Source organism: Magnolia sinica, chromosome 10, assembly GCF_029962835.1.
Source record: "Magnolia sinica isolate HGM2019 chromosome 10, MsV1, whole genome shotgun sequence".
NCBI classification, from domain to species: domain Eukaryota; kingdom Viridiplantae; phylum Streptophyta; class Magnoliopsida; order Magnoliales; family Magnoliaceae; genus Magnolia; species Magnolia sinica.
Genome location: NC_080582.1, coordinates 20512771 through 20532656, shown reverse-complemented (window position 1 = coordinate 20532656; position 19886 = coordinate 20512771). Strand labels below are relative to the sequence as shown.

At 40.1% G+C, this 19886-nt stretch overlaps 1 protein-coding gene across 2 annotated transcripts in view; it reads left to right on the top strand.

Moving 5' to 3' along the window:
- The first annotated feature begins 9677 nt into the window (after positions 1 to 9677).
- Positions 9678 to 19886, top strand: part of LOC131258139 (protein ACTIVITY OF BC1 COMPLEX KINASE 7, chloroplastic) — a 137726-nt gene continuing 127517 nt past the window's right edge. Inside the window, exons 1-2 of one of the 2 annotated variants that reach the window (XM_058259248.1) lie at positions 9678 to 9835; positions 11359 to 11415. The gene's annotated coding sequence lies outside the window, so the exon portion shown is untranslated. Of the gene's footprint in view, positions 9875 to 11358; positions 11416 to 19886 lie in introns of both variants that reach the window. The other variant, XM_058259249.1, reaches the window with a different exon arrangement.

Sequence of the window (19886 nt, the reverse complement as noted above, 5' to 3'; positions counted from 1 at the left end):
GCAGGAAATACAAATAAATTCTAATAAATTCAAAATTGATTAATAAATGAATAAAAATGAGTTCACAACCCTTTAAATAGGGGTACCAAGCAATGGGAAAGAAATCAGAATCACACTACAACTAAAACTCTAGAATTCGCGACTTACTGTAAATAGTAAACTTATTATTTATAGACAGTCATGATGTCTACTAGTGCGGCCAAAAATAGTAAGTGTCCTATTTGGCTTCACCAAACCGTTCTCCTATTTTTTCTAAGATCTTTTCACGTTGGACGCAACTCCTAAAGCACAATGGATGAAGAGTTATAATCAAACTAAAACTTACTATTTATAGTAAAAACGAAATTAAAATAGGTAAACAAACGTCGATCTGGAGGTATTTCGTAAATCTGGCTTGGGTAACCCGACATAGTAGGGTTGGTTGGCTAAAGTAGCTCGTTCTACCCCAAAATCATATACATCAGATAACTCATTCCGGATTGCGAGATACGCCCGATTTAAGGTCCGATGGTCTAGATTACTTCTGTTGTCGACCGGGCCTTTTCTGATCCATCTTGGCCATGTAACTATTCGCGACCCACTTTACATCAGTCTCCTCCACTTTAAAAGAACTTGTCCTCGAGTTCTCGTCATGCTCTGGTTCATGATACTCGGTCAGGTCCGCGACATTGAAATTCCGTGAGATCGCCATGTCATCTGGAAGATCAACAACATAAGTGTTGTCATTGATCTTTCGGATGATTGATACTGATCCAATCTTTTTATTCTTCAACTTGTTGTACGTTCCGGTCGAAAATCTTTCTTTGCATAGATGAACCATTACTTGGTTGCCCACCTCGAACACTTTTTGTCACCGATGCTTGTCCGCTTGCTCCTTGTACTTTTCGTTTGAGGCATGTAGCTTAGTCTGTACCTCCGCATGAATGCCCATGATCTTGTTTGTAATATTTTTTGCTGCAATGCTCATGCCTGTGAGCTTGGGTAGAGGGACCAAGTCTAGTGTGTGGCGAGTTACTTGTCTGTAAATAACATGGAACGAGGATTTTCCCGTCGAGCAGTTCACCATGTTGTTGAATGCAAACTCCACTTGAGATAAAGCCAAATCTCACTGCTTCAATTTTTCTCCTGAAATACATCGAAGGAGGTTTCCCAATGTGCGATTCACAAACTCAGTTTGACCGTCAGTCTGTGGGTGGTAGGCGCTGCTGAACTAAAGTCATGTATCGAATCGAGTCCACAAAGTTTGCCAAAAGTGGCTTATGAACTTTGTGTCATGGTTAGAAGTAATAGTCTTAAGAACCTCGTATAGCCGCACAATTTCTCTAAAGAATAGATTCGCCACGTGTGTTGCATCGAGAGTTTTTTTCATGGAATAAAGTACTCTATCTTGGAGAAACGATCTACTACCATGAACATCGAATCCATGCCGCATTGTGTTCGTGGGAGACCAAGTACGAAATTCATAGATAAATCCTCCCAAGGGCTGTCAGGCACGGGTAACGGGATGTAGAGGCTCGTATTATAAGATTGCCCCTTGGAGGTTTGACAAATATAACGAAGTTGGACTACCTTTTCCACATTACGTACCAACTGCGGCCAGTAATACTATTCTTCCACAAGAGCTCACATCTTATCTCGCCCAAAGTATCCACTAAGGTCACCTCCATATAGCTCTTGGATTATTTGTTCCTTTAGCGAACTGTTCGGGATGCACAATCGATTTTCCTTGAAAAGAAACCCATCTTGCATATGTAAGTCACCGGGGTGACCTTCTTGGCATCTAACCCATGCGTCTTTGAAGTCATCATCATCGACATATGTGTCTTTGAGGCGCTCGAACCCGACAACCTCATTGCTCATAGTGATTAACAAAGTTGCACGGCGACTCAATGCATCAGCTACTTTGTTCTGTTGCCCTGACTTATGTTTTAATACGGGAATTCCTGCAAAAATGAGATCCATCTAGCATGCAAATGGTTAATGTTAGTTTGACTATTAATGAATTTGAGAGCTTGATGGTCTGTATAAAGTATGAATTCCCTTTGAATCAAATAATGTCTCCAGTGTCGCAGTGTCTGGACCACGGCGTACAACTCGATCTCATATGTAGACCACTTCTTGCGTGCATCGCTAAGTTTCTCACTATGGAAGGCTACCGGCCTATCTTCTTGAGATAAAACTCCCCCAATTCCGACGTGCATATGGGGCATCACGTTCGACTTCAAACAGTTTGTCGAAGTTAAGAAGTACAAGAACCGGGGTCGTAGATAATCTGCACTTGATTTCGGCAAAGCTCCTGTTGGCTTCGTCAGTCCACTGAAATTGTCCTTTCTTCATGCAATCTGTGATTGCTGACACAATGGTACTGAAATTTTTCACGAACCCATGATAGAATGTCGCTAGTTCATGAAAACTCGTACTTCGTGAATATTTGTGGGAACCGGCCATTCTCTGATTGCCTTCACCTTTTCCTCATATACTCGAATACTCGTAGATGTTACGATAAAACCTAGAAACAATAGGCTATCTTTCATGAAGCTGCGCTTTTTAAAATTGAGATACAGTTTATTTTTAGTGAGAACTTAAAGGACTTTCTTGAGGTGTTCTATATGGGTGGTTTTATTTTGACTGTATATCAAAATATCATCGAAATAAACCACCTAATGAAAGGTTTCAAAACTTAGTTCATCAATCTCATAAATGTGTTAGGTGCATTCGAAAGACCGAAGGGCATGACCATCCATTCGTACAATCCTTTCTTGGTCTTAAAGGTCGTTTTCCACTCATCACCCGGTCGTATTCGAATCTGATGGTAGCCGCTTCTTAGGTCCAATTTAAAGAATATTTTTGCGCCCTCTATCATGTCCAACATATCGTCCAATAGTGGTATAGGAAACCTATATTTTATGGTGATTTTGTTGATGGCCCCGCTGTCGACACACATGCACCAACTCTCATATTTCTTTGGAGTTAATAGAGCTGGTACGACACATGGGCTCATGCTTTCTTGAATAAGACCCTTACGAATCAGCTCCTCTACTTATCCCTTCAGAATCTCGCACTTATTCGGACTCATTTGATAATGAGGACGATTAGGTAAACTGGACCCAGGGACAAAATCGATATGGTGTTGGATATCCCACATGGGGGGTAACCCATCAGGAAGGTCATCGGGCCAGATTTCTTTGAATTCATGTAACAAGGGCCTTAGTCTTTCAGGGATGATGGTAAGCTCGAGTTCTTCCCCTTTTATAATTAATGCATAAGTCTGTCCTGTTTCTTTGGATTCTTTTACGAAGTCCCGTATGGTTAAGAGAAAACGACCTTCCACTTTAGAAGTTTTAAATGGTCTCCTTGGATCCATAGGGGCCAATATGGTCTTCCGACCGTCCTTGACAAAGATATATATATTTTTTCACCCTTTATGAGTGACATCACGATCAAATTGCCAGGGTTGACCAGTAGTATGTGACATACTTCCATGTCAACCACATCGCATATTACTTCATCCTTATAATGTTTGCTAATTGAAAAGGATATAGTGAACCGTTCAGTTACCTTTGTTTCGCTGACCTTCTTGATCCAACCGATTGTATATGTAGAGGGATGACGCTCCATTTTCAATTACAATTTTTCCATCATGATCTTAGAGACGATGTTCTTGCTGCTTTTACTATTAGTGATCACGTCATAAACCTTTTGATTCACCGTACACTTAATGCAGAAGATGTTATGCTGCTGTGGATGCACTTCTTTTTTTGACGCATATAATAGCCGCCTCACGCCTCACAACTCGTCGTGATCTTGCTGAACCCAACCTGAATCATCTGCCTCGTCCTTGGTAGTATGCTCCTGTGTCTTCAATATCTGGATCTTCATAAGCGTTATCAGCACTACCATCATTGATGTCGAGGTTTGTCACTTTTCGTTGGGGACAAGTATTTGATAAGTGGCCCGGTTGGCCACAACAATAGCAGTTGTTGGGCCTTTGCCGAGCATAGGGGTTCGGGATTCTACTTGGACCAGCAGCAGTTGATATGCCCCTTTGGGTTCTAGCTTGCCCGCTTCCCTGATCTCGGTTCTCATACGCAGGAGGTTGAGTACGTGCTCCTACGGGCTCCTTCCCCTTGAGCTGTAGAGCTCCCCGGGGTGGACCTCCCACAGGGATCCTTGCAGTAGGATAGGTCTGTGTGTTAGGACGTTCAAATTATACTTTCGCCCGAGTAGCTAACTTGATCGCATTATTCATTGTCTAGACGAACTGCATCTGGACCCGATCCTGGATAGCCATACGCAATCAGCCATTGAATCGGGCGACTTGCTACGATTCGGTCTCAACCAAATCGTTACGCACCGCCAAGCGGTAAAATTATTCTGCGTATTCTCTCACCGACCGACTACCTTGCCGATAATTTTGCTATTGTTGGAATAATACCTGATCGTAATCGCTAGGGAGGAATCGGGCACGTATTAGTTGCTTCATCCGATGCCATATGCGGATTAGTGCTTTCATCTGCCTGGTTCGTGCGAGTTGTAGTTATTCCTACCAAGCTGAAGCTCCGCCTTTCAACTTGTAAGCCACGGGCTTGACCTTCTTTGCCTCAGAGATGTCCATATAGTCGAAAAATCACTCAACTTCAGAAAGTCAATCGAGGAAATCCTCAATATGTATTTGGTCATTGAAGTTAGAAATATCAACCCGTATCTTGAATTCTTGATATGTCCGATCTACTTGATCACCTTATCTGGGGTGTTGGAAGATTATGTCGTCGATCTTCTCCTCACTGGATCCCCCTTCCTTAGGAATGACCCTTGGATGCATTGCCGGTACTATCCTGCGATAAGGGCGATTATGAGTTTCAGTATTGGCGGTGGAGGATTACCACCAGGAACACGAAGTTGCCCTAGGGTTTTCGCCAAGAGATCCGCTATGCGGTCAATGGAAGCCTGCAGCCCTTGCATGGCTTGTCGATTCTCTTGTTGCACTGCTTCGAAAGTTACGGCCATTAAAGGTAAATTCCCTAAATCACCGCCCCTGGGATTGTTGCCCGACTTGTTGTTAGAAGTCATCTATCCGAGGAAAAACCTCGCTCTGATACCAAACTGACGCAGGGGAGGACGTAAGGTCGAGCACCGTCTTCCTTAAGAGGATAACTATTCCGAATCCACAGAACTTCTCTGGATTACTCACAAAGACTTCTCAAATCCACGAGGAAAGAAAGCAGGAAATACAAATAAATTCTAATAAATTCAAAATTGATTAATAAATGAATAAAAATGAGTTCACAACCCTTTAAATAGGGGTACCAAGCAATGAGAAAGAAATCAAAATTAAACTACAACTAAAACTCCTAGAATCCGCGACTTACTATAAATAGTAAACTTACTATTTATAGACGGTTGTGATGTCTACTAGTGCGAAAGGTTTTCAGCCAAAAAATAGTGTCCTATTTGGCTTCACCATAACGTTCTCCTAATTTTTCTAAGCTCTTTTCACGGACGCAACTCCTAGAACCCAATGGATGAAGAGTTATAATCAAACTAAAACTTACTATTTATAGTAAAAATGAAATTAAAATAGGGAAAAAAACGTCGATCTGGAGGTATTTCGCAAATCTGGCTTGGGTAACCCGACATAGCAGGGTTGGTTGGCTAAAGTAGCTCGTTCTACTCCAAAATCATATATTTTACGTCAGATAACTCATTCCGAATTGCGAGATACGCCCGATTTAAGGTCCGATGGTCTGGATCACTTCTGTTGTCGACCGGGCCTTTTCTGATCCATCTTGGCCATGTAATTGTCTGCAACCCACTCTACATCAGGATTGGATGGGATTTCAAATCCTCTGGTTGTTTGGCAGCATAAAGTAACCAGGGGTTTCAAATCCCCTCTGGTTTGTAATCCAACATAAGAGCTTGGATTATACCTAAAATCATTTCAATAGTTGCCGGTGTAACAATGTGTCACTATACACTATCATTCTATTGGGCACATAACCCACTAATGATGATCATCACCGTCCAAACATTATTCATGTAAATCAATGATTAAAAATTGTTGGTTAGTCACTTAGACATGATCTTGTGCTTGTGGCCCATCCTAGACTTGGAATTTCATCATTTTTGGGCAAAGCATATATTTTAGCGGGCTTATCATAACCATTGTCAAAAATTACATATCTCACTAATTAGAGATATTAAAATTGATTCAGTAATTAAATTCAAACCCTCGCGAATTTACTATACACATGTACTTTTGGATTAAAGTTGATTCACACTCTAGTACCAAACACACGGGGAGGATTTTAAATCCAGGGGGTTTCAATTTGTGGGGGTTCCGAAACCAGGGGATTCCAAATCCACGCTCCCAAACCGACCCTTAGAGTTTTGGAGAGGGCGAGGCAAGGGCATGGTGTAGACAGTGTGGCTATAGTGGCGCTAGTTGGCACGCTTTACTCTTCGCATGTGCGCATCGTGTCGCAGAATGGTCGCACAGTTAGATTATTAATAAAAAATGGATTGCCATTTCTAAGAACGGCTAGCAACCTTAAAAACCACAACAGTCCCAAAACAGATGAGATATGATGATCCAACAATTAGATCTTTCAATCCGACGACCAGAAACGGCTCAAATCAATGATCAATAGTCAAAAACATTTTTTAAACGTTCTGAACCATTGATGGCCATCTGGCAATGGTCTACTCCCTGGTACTTATATAAACTAGACCATTTCAGTCCAAATCTTAATCAACTCTTACATATTTCTCCTTATCCATCGGATCCTCTAGACAATAACTCTATCAAAGAATACCACAGATACGTTTAATGTTAGGCTTGTCTTATCCTGGAAGCAATTAACTTGTAATTAATAGGTAAATCACGCTTTAAGCACAACCTAAATTTTAGGTGATTTAACCTGGTAAAACAAAAATAATTAATTTTATTTTATTTTTATTTTTCAGTATTTCCAACATATTTTGCAAGTCAATCCAGGCTGTCCATTATGTGGTACAGTTTTTTGTTTTTTAAGCAGGGCCGGTTGATGAATGACTTGACCTTGCTTTTTTGCTCTCATTTTCAAGTGGGCCGAAAATCCGGCAACTGATATGTCCCATTAAGCTAGCCGTGCACGCCTCAGTGGATTGCGACTTTCCTGTCTGTTGGGATGGACCCGAGCATTCCTCACGGTTGAAGCTATCTCGCGTCTGATCCTTTCTCACCCATATGATACTCTTGTGGGGAGCCCGTGTCACAAAAAGCTATTTGTGCCTACTGTGATGTGTGTGGCGCATCCACTCCGTCCATCACTTGCGGCAGCTCATATTAGACGTGATTCTAAAAATCAGGACGATCAAAGACTAAGGTGGGCCACGTAAAAGCGAAAACTGGGATGGCATGCATGCCATCGAGACTCTCTTGTGGCCCACCCAAGTTTTAGATCATGCTGATATTTGGGTTTTCCCGTCATCCACGTTGGATATTGGAATTACGTGATGAACGGGTTGGATGGCATGCAAAGATGACTGTAGGCCCAATAAAGGTTTTAATGGTGCGCTTCTTATCTTTACTGTTCCCGTCGTGTAGTTCACTTGATTTAGATCAACCAATATTTTGGGAGGGCGAACTAAAACTGATATGTTTAAAATGATGGACGGAGTGGATTTCTCACACACATCACGGTGGGCCCCACGGATCCTTTGTTTTCCAGCCTCTCTTTCACCGTTGTTGTTAGAAATTTGCGTCCGGTTTGAATTTTAAACGACCTTAGGCCGGTGGCACACGCGGATTGCCCGCGGCGCCTCTTTGAGAATATCCTGGAGCAGGACCAAGCCCAAGCTATGAGGGGCGCACGGTAATGCATTGTGCGTAGTTCTCCACGTTATTTTATTGCCCCAAACAAACAAGAATGAATGCACACCACTAAAAACTTCACGGGCCTGCCTTGAAACCTTTTTGGGAGTCAGAAGTTTTGGATCGGTATAATAATTGTTTTTCCTCTTCATCGAAGTCAGTGTGACCTCATGAACCGAACAAATTGGATGTAAAATAAACGTTATGTCAGTCCTTATGAATGTTTTAACGGTGAGAATCACTGTCCTACTGCTATTTCTGGTGTGATCCAGTTAAGCTTTGGAATTTTGGTATAATAGTCTAAAATGATCTCAAAAAAATGGATAAACGGTGTAGATATAGTAAATATATCATTTTGAAGCCAAGTAACTTTGATCTCCTTTGAACCGTTCGTACAACTCGAAGCTCCATGAGATGCAACGTTCGTCTTCCCACGACACGTACCACACTAGCCATATCGCTGATGTGCGGTACACCAGCCAATCCGCTTCCGATAAAGCACATACATAACGGTGGGCTCACAGAGGTTGGGCCACGTTTTGCTCCAGGATATTCCTCGAGACAGGCGGACCAGAATCGTCCAGGACATCAACACCTGTTTTACCAAGCGCGTAAAACACCCAGGCTCTATGGGCCCACCATATTAGTTGTGTAAAATCCGCTCCGACCATTAGGTGAGCTCGTCAATCCTTGTCGCTGGGAAGAAAATAAGCCATATAGACCATCCCAAGTGGGCCACACCACAGGGAAAAATGGAGAATAAATCGACAGCCATAGGTTTGCGTGTGGGTCACAATAGTTTTAATGTTTCATCAAACCCAATAATCAGGTGTGGATCACAAGGATGAAGGGGATATACAAAAATCATCCTGTTACAGAACTCAGACAGGCAAAAACGCTTGAACTTTTAGGTTTTAGATACGGTTTTGCATTTTTCCCACTAGTGTGTCCTTCGTAAGATTTTTATCATTACAATATTTTATATATACGTTTTTTAAATTTTTTCCCGCTAGATGGACGGGTTGGATGTTACATACACGACATGGTGGGCCCTGGAGAGCCTGCGCGTAAAGGGCGCGGATTAGCTACTGACAGGTTGAGTAGCGAGCCTCCTACTGCAGTGACGTCACCAGGTTCCGTGGCCCCACCATGATGTATGTTTGGTATCCACACCTTCCATCCATTTGGAGAGATCATTTTAGAATAATAACCAAAGAATGAGTTAAATCCAAACCTCCAACAGACCCTAGCACAGAAAACAGTAGGGACAGTGACCAGTGACGCTTACCATTAAAAACTTCCGTGGGCCACAAAAGTTTTAGATCAAGCTGATATTTGTGTTTTTCATTATTTCATGTATTTTTTAACTTTTGAACAGGTTGGATTTCAAATAAAAATTATGGTGGGCCTTAGGATAGTTTCAACGGTGGGAATCACTCTCTCCATTGTTTTCTGTGGTGGGGTCCACTACAGATTTTTATCTTGATCATTCTTTGGTCCATGACCTAAACTGATATCTAAAAATGGATGGACAGTGTGGATACAACACATACATCATAGTGGGGCCCACAGAACTTGGTGACGTCAATTCAGTAGCTGACTCGCTACTTAACCTGTCAGTAGCTAATCCGCGTCCGCGCGTAAACAGGTGCTGTAGACTATTTTTGTTCGCGCTGGAGTAAGCTCGTCCCCAGGATTCGCGCGCGTAATTGCTGTTTGTCGTTGAAGATTGGCGCCTACTCCCAAACCCGTGCGCCACGTGTGCACAGTAGCATCACTCCTCTCTCATTCCACCTCTCCCTCACATCTTTCTCCTCCTTTTTTATTCCCCTGAAAATCCAATTCCTATTTATTGTCGCACCTTACTGCAGAAGAAGAGAGAGAGAACCCTAGAAATTCCGTGCATTTCACTCATTCCAGCGTTTGCAGTTGAAGAAGATTCGAAGAAATTGAAGCTGTATCGTTTTTCTATTTCCTTTGGAAGTAGTTTGATTGAATAATTTCAAAAAAATTCAGAAGCTTGTAAGTTACTCGATTGAAGCTTTTTCTCAATATTCTTTCCAGTTGAATTCGCCGAGAAATTTCAGTTCGCGTTTTAAGCAATTCGACTGGCAATTGAATTTGCAATGAATTCAATAGAGAAATCGCTTCTTTCTTGGTGGATTGTGTATGCGTCGAGTGAAATTTTAGTTTAATTGTACATAAAATTCCTTGATTAGAGCTGAATGGCAATGAATCATAGTCCAAAAGTTATGCTGATTAGAAGTTCATTATTATCCTTTGAATTGCCTGTTTCCTGAGGGCTATGAAATGTTAGAAAATAAAAATAAAAAAATCTGTGGCTCGGTCGTTGTTGTTTTTGACGGTTTATGGTTGTTGAGGTGGCATCGGTTGGTCAGTTCTGATTGAAAATAGATTTGACAATCATATGTTACAAATTAGTACTTCCAACGAATATGCAGGTTCCGTCCTCTTCTAATGCTAAGTCAGCATCAGAGTGGTTTTTCCATTTTTGCAGTTGAATTTACAAAATGAACTGCCAAGAAATGAATTTAGCAGAGAAGTGAATTTTCTTTTCTTTTGCTTCTATTTTTGAAAGGAAGCATTTAAGTGACATTATTGAAGGTTTTTTCTTGTTTTTTCCAGTACGATATTTGAAAAGTTTTTTTTTTTTTTTGGATCATGCTGTGATATAACTGGATATCCTCTATTTGAGTATTCATTCTAGGATTGAGGCTGGATACAATGTTCAAATGAATCAATCCTATTACTGATTAGATTGCTGATTCTGTCGAACAATCTGGACCATCCAAATGATAGTCTGCCTCATGGATGGGCAAATTGAAAAATTTGGAGCTTTTGGTTGTTTCCTACCACTCAATTTATAGAATTTTTTGTGGACCATTGATCTAAACTGTTCTCGACTTTGTATCAGTGAAATGTTTGGGCTGTGGCTCATCTAGAGGTGCAAATATGAGGAGGAGGATTAGAAATGAATGCATTTGAGGGAACTTATGAGTAGCAGCAATAAGTAATAAGATGAGGGAAAGTAGACTTAGATGGTTTGTTTATGTGTGACGGAGACCAAGAACTGCGCCGGTTAGGAGTGTTTGCAACTTGAAGGTTTTGAAAGGGCAAGGGGAAGGCCCAAAAGGATGTATGTGGAGGTAGTAAGAAAAGACTTGATGACCTTTCGTCTAACTGAAGTTATGGCCCTTGATAGAGTGGAATGGCGGAAAGGGATTCATGTAGCTGACCCCAATTAGTTAGGGTAAGGCTTAGATGATGATAATGCTCATCCAAGAAATCGTCTACTTATTGGATGGTTGAGTTCCATTGCCAAAGTGCACCAGTAAATGGTTAGTAGGATTGATGCCATTTACTAAATCTTACTGGATGTACACTGATCATGAGCTTCTACTGAATAGTTGAAGAAGTTGCTAATTTGTTGATCTGATTGATTCTTCTCCTCTTTTTTTTTTTTTTTTCTCTTTCCCTCGTTGCAGGTTGAGGATTCTAGGAAATTTATAGTTAGCTTTCAAAGAGATATCAATTTGTTGTCTGTAAGTTCATTTCATTGTTTTGTTAATTTTTTTTCTCAGTCTTGAGTTGTAGAATCCATTTTTGAATATTCTTAAAGTGAATTTGTTGTTGTTTGTTCTGTAATTATAACCCAATTATTGGACATTTTTAATAGTAATAACGTGTTGGGTATTTCTTCCTCTTGTCAGTTGTCATCAACTTCGGTTACCTACCGCATTCTCGCTATAGTTTCTTGAGAATGCTATTGTGATGCATAACGTCCCTGCAGACCCTGCCCTACATCTGGCAAATGCTTATGGGGATTGGGACTGTTGATTTGGTTGGCCATGAAGTGGATGGGCCATAGACCCAAAAAGGTTTAGTGGTTGCATGATCCTACTGCTTGGGTTTGAGGTTGGCTTGTCGAATGTGATCTGTCGCTACTGTTTTCTCAGCATTGTGTTAACTTGCCATTTGCAGGCCATTATTCTGATGGTTATCATAGTTTGATTTTCTTCACCTTTGGTCTGTGGCCCATCTTATTTTTAGAGTTCATTGTTGAAGGTCCTTATAGTGAAATACCCATGCTTTTTTATGCAAATTGTTACTGAACATGAGTGTGGACCGTACACCTGTACAGCCTATCCTGTCTTGGTGTTTGGTCTTGTTTATGCGTTTAGTCTTATTTCTTAATGTTTAGGGGTACTTTGGGTATTTTTAGTTTTTATCACTTAATATATGAGACAGCGTTACCACTCATACAGCTCCCATCAAGCAAGCAGTCGCTAGAAGAGTGTCGCCAGAAAGAAGCGACAAGAAAGTGAAGCTGTCTACGAAGCTCCTCTGGAATTGAGTGTACTTTACCTCAGCATCTAGGATGATAAAGCATTGATCTAGCCTGTATATTTTGGCAACTACTGCGCTTTAACCCATTCTCTACTCTTCTTGACAACACATTTTCTTCCTCTATTTCTTCTTCTTTTCTCTTCTATATTAATCTATATGGTATGATATCATATTTACATATGATCTTATCCATATTCTGTTCTTCCATCTCATAAACGCTCCTCTTTCTTTTCTTCTTTGTCCTTCTTATCTATCTTATGCTGAAAGCTCTTTAAGAAACCTATGGTTTCTTCTTTTCTTTTTGCGTGCTGGGCTTGTGTAATGGTCTACATGTGAAAGGGTGAATGCCGTGTTCGTGATCATCACCTCTCTTGTATTCAGTTGGAACGTATGGATGTGTGGGCTGATTATTATCATCGGATGCCATGTTTGTGATCATCACCTCATGTTCGGTTGGAACATGCAGCCGTGTGGGCTGATTGTTCTTGTCAAGTGTGGTGTGCACATCGTGTAAAGCGTGCAAGTGGAGTGTTCTCTTGTCGTGAAAGGTCAACCCATATTCGTGCAAGCATTTTGGATTCATCTCAACCCTTTATTCTAACGGAGATGAAAAGTGATCCAAAATATGGATTTATAAATTCATCAAATCGTAGGGGTCCAAATAATCTCTGTAAAATTAAATGTAGCAAATTATCTCCCATGGTTTAAATCCATTCAAATGTTTTTTGCGGCCAAAGGTGTTTGACCATGGAGATGTCAGATGAGAGAGATAACATATATGATCAGTGGATCCATGAGAATGCTCAGATTGTGACATGGTTATGGAATAGTATGGAAACATCTGTAAGTGCTAATGTATTGTTTTTTGTACTGAAAAGGAGGTTTGAGATGTATTTGTCTGACAAAAACATCTTTCCTATGTACTAGTTGTTTGAAGAGATTTTCTCATTCTAATAAGGAGATAAGTCTCTTGTGAATATTATTCAGAACTTAAATATATGGGAGGAACTGAATGTGTATTAACCTCTCACTAGTGATCTGGAAAAGCAACGTCAACAACATGAGGAGTTTTGTGTGGCTAAGTTCTTTTCTGGTTTAAAACTTGAATATGAGCCCTTACTTGTGCAGATCTTCGGTGGCAAGGATGTGCCATCTTTAAATGAAGTGTGTACTTGCCTCCAACATGTATCCCTTAGCTCTACGAGTGGAGTTAATGATAGCTCTGCTTTGGCCTCATTTATTGGACGAGGTAAAGGTGACAGTCGTGGTGGTAGAGGCAATTAAGGTGGTCGTGGTAAAGTGGGATGAGGTCATGGACCTGGGAAGTGCACTTGTTGTGGGCTTATAAATCACTTTGTTGAGAAGTGTTGGGATCTCCACAAGAAGCCAACCTGGGATACTCAAACATCGTTTATTGGAGAGAGCAATAGGCCTTATTTTGCGAGTTCTACCTCTACAACTCAACAACCATATATGTTTGGAGAGATGGTCATGCTTCCCCAAGATGAATATTCCAAGTTATCGAAGAACCTGCATGTATATGCTGCTATTCCCACTCCCATAGCCACATTCGTGAAATTAGGTATGTTATGTTTTGGGTCAAAGTCTTCTAGTCCATGGGTCATTGATTTTGGAGCATCTAACCTTATGATAGATGAGTCTGATGCTTTTCCCTCTGCTGATAGTGTCAACGAGTTCATCTGTCACTTCGACTGATGGTACCCAGTCCAAAGTGTGTGGAATGGGTATTGTTAATCCAAGTTCTTCTCTTTCGTTATCATTGTTCTTTATCTTCCTAAATTATCTTTAAGCCTTATGTCTGTTAGTAAACTTACCACATCTCATATCTGCTCTACGATCTCCTATCCTTCACACCATGTTTTCTAGGATCTAAAGATGAAGGAAGAAGATTGGTGGAGGACATGTACATGATGGGGCTGTATTATCTTGATCATGAAGTAGTTGGCGCAATAGCACATAAGAACATCTCTCCTTACCATTGACTTTGCTATTGCCATCTCAATAGTCTATCCTTGAAGACTCTTAAAAGTGTTTTTTCTTCCATGTTGTCGATGTTGGTTTTAGAGTGTGAAGTGTGTGAGTTGAGTATACATCATTGAGTTACTTTTCCATCACATGTGGAAAAGTGTAGCTTAATTCCTTTTTCTTTGGTTTATTCTGGTGTTTGGGGATCGATTAAAGTCTCCAATAGGTTAGGGTTTAAGTATTTAGTATTTTGTTACATTTGTTGAAGATTTGTTCAAGAATGTCTTGGCTTTATTTAATGAAAGACAAATATGAATTATTCTATATTTTTAAGACCTTTCATATGGAAGTACAAAGTTAGCTTAATCCAATGGTGTCTATATTTCATTTGGATAATGCTAAGGAGGTTTAGTTCAGATAATGCTAAGGAGTTCATGTGCCCAAGTCCTCCAGCTTGTATTTCTTTAAGAATGGTATCTTGCATCAAACATTATGTGCACATACTTCACAACAAAACAATGTTGCAGAAGGAAAACATAATCACTTGCTTGAGGTGACACACACTTTATTGACTCATATGGATGTCCCTAAAAGTTTTTGGAGTGATGCAATTCTAACAACATGCTTTCTGATAAGTTGAATATACTCAACTATTTTAATGGGTCAATCAATTCATGCGGTTTTATTTCTAGATATTCCATTGTTTTCTTTGCCTTCCAAGGTTTTTGGATGTATGCTTTGTTCATTAGATAGAGTCGAGCCATTATAATTAGATCTTAGAGCAATTAAATGCATTTTTCTTGGGTATACTAGAACCAAAGAGGTTATAGATGTTACAATCCTTCATTTCAAAGACAATTTATGTGTGCGGATGTTGTCTTTTTTTTTTTTTAGTCTACTCCATTCTTCTTAGAAGCATGTAAATCTTTTGACTTAGAAGGCTCATCATCAGTGTCTGTGCTTGTTCCTGTTGGAGAAGACGCTATTCAATCACCTGCTTCCACTGGTTTGTCACTCCCTGTTGTGCCTTATCTTAAAGTCTACTCATAATGAATATGGGAAGATAATACGACCAATCATGATGTGCCATCCAACATATCTTCTTTTGAGCCTATTAATCTAGCTCCACTTTCTATATTTCCTAGTTCGTCTGATGTTTTTATTGCTTTCAGGAAAGGTAAGCGTGCGTGTATCGACCTTCTTATCTCCAAATATGTTTCCTTTCAGTGCTTATCTTCTATTTTCTATAGTTTTGCCCTATTTTTGTCATCTCATTGTGTTCCCAAGTCATAGCAGGAAGCCTTGTTACACAAGGGGTGGAAGTCGGCGATGGAAGACAAAATGGCTGCACTTTATCAAAATAACACTTGGGAGCTAACCGGTCTTCTTGCTTATAAACATACTATTGGTCGTCGGTGGGTGTATACCATTCAATTTCAACCTGATAGTACAGTTGAACAATTAGAGGTGTGCTTGGTTGCAAATGGATATATTTAGAGTTTCAGATAGTCAATGCTGATTATTCTGAAACTTATCTTTAGTTGCCAAGATGAATTTTATTCACGTTATTCTATTAGTGGTTTTCAATCATGGATGCCCCCTTCTTTCAGCTTCATATAAAAATGTCTTTCTTCATGGTGATCTCATAGAGGAGGTCTATATGGACTAGAGCAACCACCTTGATTCGTTGCTCAAGGGGAGTCATATTAGGTGTGTAAATTAAGAAAGGAAATTTATGGGTTGAAGTAGTCACTGTGTGCATGATTCGATAAGTTTAGTAAGATTGTACTGAACTATGGTTCTATTTAAAATCATGCGAATCATTATGTGTTCATGCAAAGAGGCATCTCCGGCCTGATTGTATTAGTTGTTTACGTTGATGATATTGTGGTTGCAGGGAGTGACAATAGGGAGATTGAGGTATGTATCTTCAAAGTCACTTTCGAAACAAAAGATCTAGGTCATCTTTGATACTTTCTTTGTATAGAAGTTTCCAAATCAAATGAGCAATTAATCCGTCTCAATGAAAGATTTTTTTTTGGATTTGCTTATAGAGACATGCCTTCTTGGTACTAAGCTAGTCGATACATTAATGGATTTGAATAATAAACTAGATGGTGATCAAGGAGATGTGGTTAAAGACCAAGGAAGGTATAGAAGATTGCTCGGAAAGCTTATCATCTGACTATTATCAAGCCAGATATATCATATGTAGTGAGCATGGTCAGCTAGTTCATGAGCTCTCCAAGGGTGCCTCACATGGATGAAGTTGTTTGGATTCTACGGTATCTTAAGGGAGCTCTAGGCCAAAGAATTTTGTACACAAGGAATAAACTTCTTCAAGTCATAGGGTATTCCGATGCAGATTGGGTAAGCTCTCTAACTGATAGTGTAAGTGCCTCGGTTTGTCAATGACGTGTGCTAGTGTGTCTTGAGTCGGTTGAACCCTCATTAGAAGACGAAGACAACCGAATACTTGAAGACTTGCAACATCAAGGCTTGAAGACACAAGTAAATTGAGGTGCCTTGGTTATCCTAGCCCTAGACCCCCTTTAGTTCCAAAACAACCAACCTCTAGGTGGTCCATTTTTGTATAGGAAAACACTTGTTAAGATCATCCAAGCCTTAGGAATTAACTTGAACAAGTTCATCTAGGCTTTAGAGGTATTCTAGGGATTTTTGATTCGACCTGAATCATGTTCGGTTCAACTGAAATTGGCCGAAATAGTCTAGCAAGCCAATAGGATAAATTAGAGTATTTTTTGTCTGACCTAGGAATCTTCGGCTCAATTCGGTCCGACTGAAATTACAATTCGGTCCGACCGAAATTGGCCAAGTTTGTCCAGCAACATTCTAGACTCTACTCGACTATTTTCTGTTGAACCGAATTGTATTTGTTCCAATTGAACAACTAGCCGTTATACATCCATTGGTGCCTTTTCTCTATAAAAGTGGCACTCGGACCGTTGCAAAGAAGATGATTTTTGGTGATTTAGAAGTCTTGGTGTATTCCACTCTTTCCCATTACTCCTAGGCTCTATCCCAAAGAGATACAAGTCATCTCCTTGTGATTCATCACTCAAATGAGCATTCCAAGCTCCATTTGAAGATTTACATATTCTCTAGCATTCTCTATAAATTAGACACAAATCTAATAGGTAAATCCTTTGTTAATCATCCTCTGGAATGCCCATTTAGGTGAATCTCCATTTGGAACTGACTATCATATTAGTTGTAGGAGATTCCACTACTTTCCCATTATCTCGGCATCCTCATAGGTACATCATTGCAAGGTAGCTGATCGTTGGAGCTGAAGAAGATTCGCATCAAGATCGGGGGAGAAAATGAGAAGCTGCATCAAGATTGATTGAACATCTCAAGAAGACGCCATCAACGGGGCTCATCCATAACTTGTAAGAGTTTAATTAGAGTCCATTGAGTTTGAAACCCAAACTCAAATCAAGTCCTTGTGTAGGACCGCTTTTGATGCGAGTGTATGTAAGTCCTTGTGTAAGATCGTCTCCAGCAGGAGTGTATGTAGGTCCTTGTGTAAGATCACATAGGTTCTTGGTAAGCCTATAGAAAACCTTGTAAGTCTCCGAGGGAGCCTCCAGTAGGAGTGTACATAGTTGGTGTGTATGTAGGTCCTTGTGTAGGATCACATAGGTTCTTGGTAAGCATATAGAAAACCTTGTAAGTCTCCGAGGGAGCCTCTGGCAGGAGTGTACATGGTGTGTGAGGAGATTCTTGGCAGTGTTCGAAATATCGTTATCGCGCAATGTATCGCAACCTTGCGATACAGATACGTATCGGTTATCGCAAGGTATATATCGTTTGTATCGCGTAGTTTATCGCACTTTTTGGGAAATATGGGGAAACATTGGCACAATGGTTGAATTTTTTTATGAAACTTTAGGGATTATTTAAAAAGACCCTAATACACACTTTTAAATCATAAAATCTCAAAAAAAAAAAAAGTGCACATAATAATTTTCCTTTGTATAGAGTCCTAAGTTATGCGTTATCTGATTGAATAAAGGTAACTATATTCAAATATGATACATAACATTTATAAATGTATAAAGATATGTATGAAAACATAACTAATGCATTTAAAAGCAAAAGATATAGTAGAAATTAGAAAACATACCTATCAATGATGTGTGAATTCAATATCTACCCTGTCCATCCGTTTTTTCATATCATTTTAGGACATTAGCCCAAAAATGAAGTAGATCTAATAATCAGGGGGACCATACCATAAGAAACAATGGTGATTGACCATTAGTGGGCCACAAGAGTTTTGGATCAAGCTGATAATTGTTTTTTCCCTTCATTCAAACTTATGTGGACTATGCAAGTGAAAACAATTGGAATTGATGCTACCACCGCAAATGGCTTTGATCAATTAATGCTACCATCGAAAACAATAGGGCCCACCTCGATGCATGCACGACATATCGGCATCATCCATTTATTTTGCAACCTGATTTTATGGGTTGGGCTAAAAAATGAGACAGATACAAATTTTAGGTAGATGTGGACCACTCCACACAAAATAGTGGTTATTGACCATTAAAAATTGTGGGCCACAAATATTTTTTTGGATCAAGTTGATATTTGTTTTTTCCTTTCATCCAAGTCCGTGTGAACTTATCAACAAGTTGGATGGTCATAGTGAATGTTAGAAAGTTTTCAATGGTGGGCATGGGCCAAAAAATAAGGCAGATCCAAATATGTGGTGGACCACACCACACAAAATAGTGGTCATCGAATGACCAACAGTAAACGTTTTTGGAGCTACAAATTTTTTGGATCAAGTTAATATTTATGTTTTCCCATCCAGGTTTGTCAAACCTTATGAATGGATTGGATGGAAAATAAACACCACGGTGGGCCCTAAGAAGCTTTAATGATGGACATTATTGCCACCACGGTTTCTGTGGTGTGGTACACTTGAGCCTTACATCTGTCTCCTTCTTGGGCTCATGCCCTAAAATAACATATGAAAATGAATGGACAGTGTGGATTGGCTGGTGTACCATGCACCAGTGACCTGGCTAGTGTCGGTACGTTTCATGCGAAGATGAGCGCTGACGCTTGTCGAGCTCTAGTTATACAAATAGTTCAAAGGAGAACAAAGTTACATGGGCTCCACAATAATGTATTTATTATATCCACACCGTTCATCCATTTGGAGAGATCATTTTAGATCATGAGCTCAAAAATGAGTCATATCCAAAGCTCAAGTGGACCACACCATAAATATCAGTGGGATAATGATTCTCACAGTAAAAACATTTGTGGGGCCCACCATAATGTTTATTTTCCATCCAACCTGTTCATGAGGTCACACAGACCTGGATGAAGAGGAAAAACAAATATCACATCGATCCAAAACTTTTGTGACCCTCAAAAGGTTTTCAATGGTAGACGTTCAATCTCCCATTGCCTATTTCAGTGTGGTCCACTTGATCTTTGGATCTTTCTTATTTTTTGGATCAAGCCTTACGACGAGCTCGCCAAATGGACGAACGGTTTGGATATAAAATATACCTCATGATGGGACCCACAGAACTTGGTGACGTCAACACATCATCCAGGTCGGTGGTGTGCGGTACACCAGCCCATCCGCATCTCTTAATAAGGGCTCAGAGCCCTTTTTTTCGAAGGAGAGAGG